This window comes from Triticum dicoccoides, chromosome 6B, assembly GCF_002162155.2.
Source record: "Triticum dicoccoides isolate Atlit2015 ecotype Zavitan chromosome 6B, WEW_v2.0, whole genome shotgun sequence".
Lineage (NCBI taxonomy): Eukaryota > Viridiplantae > Streptophyta > Magnoliopsida > Poales > Poaceae > Triticum > Triticum dicoccoides.
Window position 1 is genome coordinate 383,616,392 of NC_041391.1, and position 6,000 is coordinate 383,622,391.

The following is a 6,000-nucleotide window of genomic DNA, read 5'->3' on the forward strand; positions in this document are numbered from 1 at the left end:
GTGGTTTCGTACCCTACCATAATCTCTTCGTTTGTTCTCCGCTATTAGTGGCTTTGGAGTGACTCTTTGTTGCATATTGAGGGATAGTTATATGATCCAATTATGTTATTATTGTTGAGAGAACTGGCACTAGTGAAAGTATGAACCTTAGGCCTTGTTTCCTACCATTGCAATACCGTTTACGCTCACTTTTATCATTAGTTACCTTGCTGTTTTTATAATTTCAGATTACAAATACCCATATCTACTATCCATATTGCACTTGTATCACCATCTCTTCGCCGAACTAGTGCACCTATACAATTTACCATTGTATTGGGTGTGTTGGGGACATAAGAGACTCTTTATTATTTGGTTGCAGGGTTGCTTGAGAGAGACCATCTTCATCGTACGCCTCCCACGGATTGATAAACCTTAGGTCATCCACTTGAGGGAAATTTACTACTGTCCTACAAACCTCTGCACTTGGAGGCCCAACAATGTCTACAAGAAGAAGGTTGTGTAGTAGACATCAAGCTCTTTTCTAGCGCCGTTGACAGGGAGGTGAGTGCTTGAAGGTATATCTTTAGATCTTGCAATCTAATCTTTTAGTTTCTTGTTTTATCACTAGTTTAGTCTATAAAAGAAAAATACAAAAAAAATGGAATTGACGGTGCCTCATATGCTTCATCTTTTTAATGTCTTCCTTGAAAATAAGGATTCCGATAATTATGCTCAATTGCTAGAGGAAGAATGCATTAAAATGTTTGGCACTAAATCTTTGAATGACGAGCATGATTGCAATGTTGTTAGTATGAACTCTTTGAATATCAATGATGCTAATGATATGCAAAGCCACAAGCTTGGGGAAGCTATGTTTGATGAAGATGATATTTTTAGCCTCCCAAGTTTTGATATGCAAAGTTGTTATGATGATAGCATGCCTCTTACCTATGATGATTACATTGATGAAAGTCGGTTTGGAAGAGTGTCAATATTAGGAAGTAATGATCCCACTATTTTGGAGGATGTTGAATCTTATTGTGATGAATATGAAAGTGGATTTGGAGAGGTCATGACTTTATTTAGGGATGATTCCACTATCTTGGAAGAGGTTTCAATCGATTATGATGGGAACAAAGTTGCTACTTATGATGATTATTGTGATGAAACTTATGCTATAAAAAGTAGTGATGATTATATTTATAAAACTTGTCATGATTATGATTACCCTTTTTCTAAACATTACTCTTTTAATGTGGAAACAATTTATAGTATTCGAGTCTCTTATGATACTCCCACTATTTCGAATAAGAAGAATTTTGCTTATGTGGAGAGTAGTAAATTTTCTATGCTTGTAGATCATGAAAAGAATGCTTTAGGTGCTGGTTATATTGTTGAATTCATTCATGATGCTACTGAAAATTATTATGAGGGAGGAACATATGCTTGTAGGAATTGCAATAATATTAAGTTTCCTCTCTATGTGTTGAAAATCTTGAAGCTATGCTTGTTTTTCCTTCCTATGCTAGTTGATTATTGTTCCCATAAGTTGTTTGCTCACAAAATCCCTATGAATAGGAAGTGGGTTAGACTTAAATGTGATAGTCATATGCTTCATGATGCTCCCGTTATGTTTCAATTCTTATCTTTTATGTGAGCATCATTGCCATCATCATGCCTAGCTAGAAAGGCATCAAAGAAAAGTGCTTGTTGGGAGACAACCCAATATTTACCCTTACTGTTTTTGTGTGTCCATGTGATTATGATACTGTAGTAATCATGTTTTATAGCTTTTGTTTCAATAAAGTGCCAAGTAAGACCTTTAGGATAGCTTATGGTGATAGTTGTGTTGATCCTGCTAAAAATCAGAAACTTTTGCACCCAGTAAATTAGTTTTTATAATTCACAGAAATGTGATTCTGATCTTATTCGTTTTTCTCTGGATTGGTACACGAATTGCTTAGGGCTTCCTAATTTAGTAGGATTTTTGGAGTTCCATAAGTATACGTTTGATACAGATTACTATAGACTGTTCTGTTTTTGACAAATTCTGTTTTCTATGTGTTGTTTGCTTATTTTGATGAATCTATGAGTAGTATCGGAGGGTATGAACCATAGATAAGTTGGAATACAGTAGATATTACACCAATATGAATTTATAATGAGTTTATTACAGTACCTAAGTGGTGGTTTTATTTTCTTATACTAACGGAGCTTACGAGTTTTCTGTTGAGTTTTATGTTGTGAAGTTTTCAAGTTTTGGGTAAAGATTTGATGGATTACGGAATAAGGACTGGCAAGATCCTAAGCTTGGGGATGCCTATGTCACCCGAAGATATTCAAGAATAGCCAAAAGCCTAAGCTTGGGGATGCCCCCGGAAGGCATCCCCTCTTTTGTCTTCGTTTATTGGTAACTTTACTTGGAGCTATATTTTTATTCGCCACATGATATGTGTTTTGCTTGCAGCGTCTTGTATGATATTAGATTTTGCTTTTAGTTTACCACAATCTTCCTTGCTGTACACACCTTTTGGGAGAAACCCACTTGATTGGAATTTATTAGAATACTCTATGTGTTTCACTTATATCTTTTGAGTTAGATAGTTTTTGCTCTAGTGATTCACTTATATCTTTTAGAGCATGGCGGTGGCTTAATTTTGTAGAAATTGTTAGTCTCTCATGCTTCACTTATATTATTTTGAGAGTCTCTTAGAACAGCATGGTATTTGCTATGTTTATAAAATTGGTCCTAGAATCATAGGCATCCAAGTTGGGTATAATAAAAACTATCATTGAAAGTGAATTGGATGCTATGATCAATTTGATACTTGATAATTGTTTTGAGATATTAGAGGTGGTAATATGAGAGTCATGCTAGTTGGGTGATTATGAACTTAAATAATACTTGTGTTGAAGCTTGTGATTCCCGAAGCATGCACGTATGGTGAACCGCTTTGTGATGAAGTTGGAGCACAGTTTTATTTATTGATTGTCTTCCTTATGAGTGGCGGTCAAGGACGAGCGATGGTCTTTTCCTACCAATCTATCTCCTAGGAGTATGTGCATAATACTTTGTTTTTGATGACTTGTAGATTTTTGCAATCAGTACATGAGTTCTTTATGACTAATGTTGAGTTCATGGATTATACGCAATCTCACCCTTCCACCATTGCTAGCCACTCTTGTGCCACGCAACTTTCGCCGATACCATACACCCACCATATATCTTCCTCAAAACAGCCACCATACCTACCTATTATGGCATTTCCATAGCCATTCCGAGATATATTGCCATGCAACTTTCCATCATTCTGTTTATATGACACGCGTCATCATTGTCATATTGCTCTTTGCATGATCATGTAGTTGACATCGTATTTGTGGCAACGCCACCTTCATAATTTTCATACGTGTAGCTCTTGATTCATTGCATATCCCGATACACCGCCGGAGGCATTCATATAGAGTCATATCTTGTTCTAAGTTTTGAGTTGTAATCTTGAGTTGTAAGTAAATAAAAGTGTGATGATCTTCATTATTAGAGCATTGTCCCAGTGAGGAAAGGATGATGGAGACTATGATTCCCCCACAAGTCGGGATGAGACTTCGGACTTTAAAAACATAAGAAAAGAGAAAGGCCAAAAGAAAAAAAAGAAAGGCCCAAAAAATAAAAAAAAAGAAAGAAAAAAAGAAAAAGAAAGAAAAAAGATAAAAGAAAAAAAATGAGAGAAAAAGAGAGAAGGGACAATGCTACTATCCTTTTTACCACACTTGTGCTTCAAAGTAGCACCATGATCTTCATGATAGAGAGTCTCCTATGTTGTCACTTTCATTTACTAGTGGGAATTTTTCATTATAGAACTTGGCTTGTATATTCCAATGATGGGCTTCCTCAAAATGGCTAGGTCTTCGTGAGCAAGCGAGTTGGATGCACGCATGGAGGGTGCGCGCATGGCGTTTTCCCGCGCGAAGGTGCACTGGGGGAAGCTTGATGCTGAGAAATTGATGACTGAAGGGCCACCGCAGGGTAAGGAGCATCGCAAGCCCGAGTTATACTATGAGGGTGTCCTGAAAGGGGCCCACCTTGTGGCGGACAAGTGTGCTAAAGACACTATATTTACCTGAAGGCCGTCGTGCCGTTGTAATGCGGGAAAATGACACTTTTATTATTTATTCCCTGTTTATGTGAACGCTTGTTCTTTCTGTGCGGCCGTTTTGTGTACATAAAACCTGAGAGTTGGCCTGTCGTCGGCTTCTGCCCCCACGTAAAAAGTACGGGGGTGTTCGGGACATATATGAACACTCTTTATCCCATTGTTGGGTCCTTTTAAGGAGGTGTTCCTCGCTACGAACCAGGCAATCAGACTATAGGGCTTTACCACTCTCACTTAGCCATAGGAGTTTGAGTATGGTCGGCGCAGCCCCTAGTGTTCGGAAGGCCGAACTGGGGGCTCTATCGGCGCCTGATCGGAAGACCGATCCTTCGCACTTTGCATTTATAATGGCATTGTGCGGAATAAATCTTTAAGGATTTTACAACCTCTCGAATAGCTGACCAACTCTCGCCGTATCATGACAGTCAGTTTTCGGCTTTCTCTACTAAGGTGCTCGTCCGGAAGAACCGGGACACAATCACAGTAGTTCTCCCAGCGCTAACTTAGCCGATAGAGCGGAACGTAAGGTACCATAACATGGGAGCCGGGCAAACCCAACTAATGAAGACATGATTCGGAGCTGATGCATATAGTGCTATAAGTTCGGGGTGCCGAACGACCGGGAGGGTGGCTGGACTTTGTCGTATTAGGAGTATTCTGAAGCCCCTGGTATAGTGGGGCCTAATATGATGTACGGGTGCCGTTGAGGGCGAAAAGTGGCTTCTAATGAAGAATGACAGCCGGTAAGTGTTATTTAAATCTACGCGCTGTAGTAGGATGATATGCCTATGCATATGAGTACGATTTATGATTATGAAAAGAGGTATTTTTGGCGGAACCTGTCATGGCCGGACTGGAGGAGGCCGTGAGTGGATCTGAAGTGAATCCGGACTGCCTTCTTTGGGGGGGGGGTCGCTTGTGTGTTCCTGCCCTTGTATGTCCGGGCTGATTCCACATCGCCAATCCTGTTCTGCGCCAAAGTTAGTTTGTAAAGGCAAATACTTGAGGGCAGCTGAATGTCCTCTTGTGGTTGGACCGAGGGTGCCTGATCGGAGGCTGGTTAACCCAGCCATTATTCCGTAAAATAGCGCGGACTCCTTAGTTGGTGTCCGGATAGTTGGCTGCCATATCAAAATTTGATAGGCAAGCACGACTCGCTACACCGGCAGCGGTATGATTTCCGCTCTAAGGGTGGGGTTCGGCCTTGCCCATAGATGTGACTATATCACACGGGGCTGGCCTAATGGTTTACCACATGGAATCTAGTCAACGTGGTTTGTCCCATTAACATATGGTAATTACTGTATGAGGGGAAAGTGCCGAAGACTTATTCTTTCGCGTGGAATTTTTGTTTGGTGATCCGAAGACAACCGTTAGAGTGGTGGGCCAATAAAACTTGGCCTTTGCACCTGGCATCTTTTAGAAGATGTTATTTGTGGTTCATACCCACGGGGGCTTTATGTGAGATGGAGCCCCCAGACTACTGGGTCTAGAGGTAGTGCAATTAAATTGATGTGGTTGATATTGTCCGGACAGTCGATGTGATCAGGGAAGATCGGCCATACTTTTATGTTATGGAGGATCTTCTTTTGACTTCACTATGTCTGATTGGTCTTTCGTTGTTGAAGACCTCCCTTTATTGTTTCCGGCATACGACCGGCCGCTTTGTTTTAAGGATCCGGCATTCTCTATTGGTATGTTTGGCCATCCTTCTAGGAGTACCATGAATTTCACATGGTTGATCGAGTACGCTGCTCGGGCCGGAAGGCATGAGCTGTTCTTTTTCCGCTGACCGGACTGGGGACCGCTGAATTCGGCACCAACTTCCCTGAATTGACGTTTATGACGATTGCACCGAGGCTTG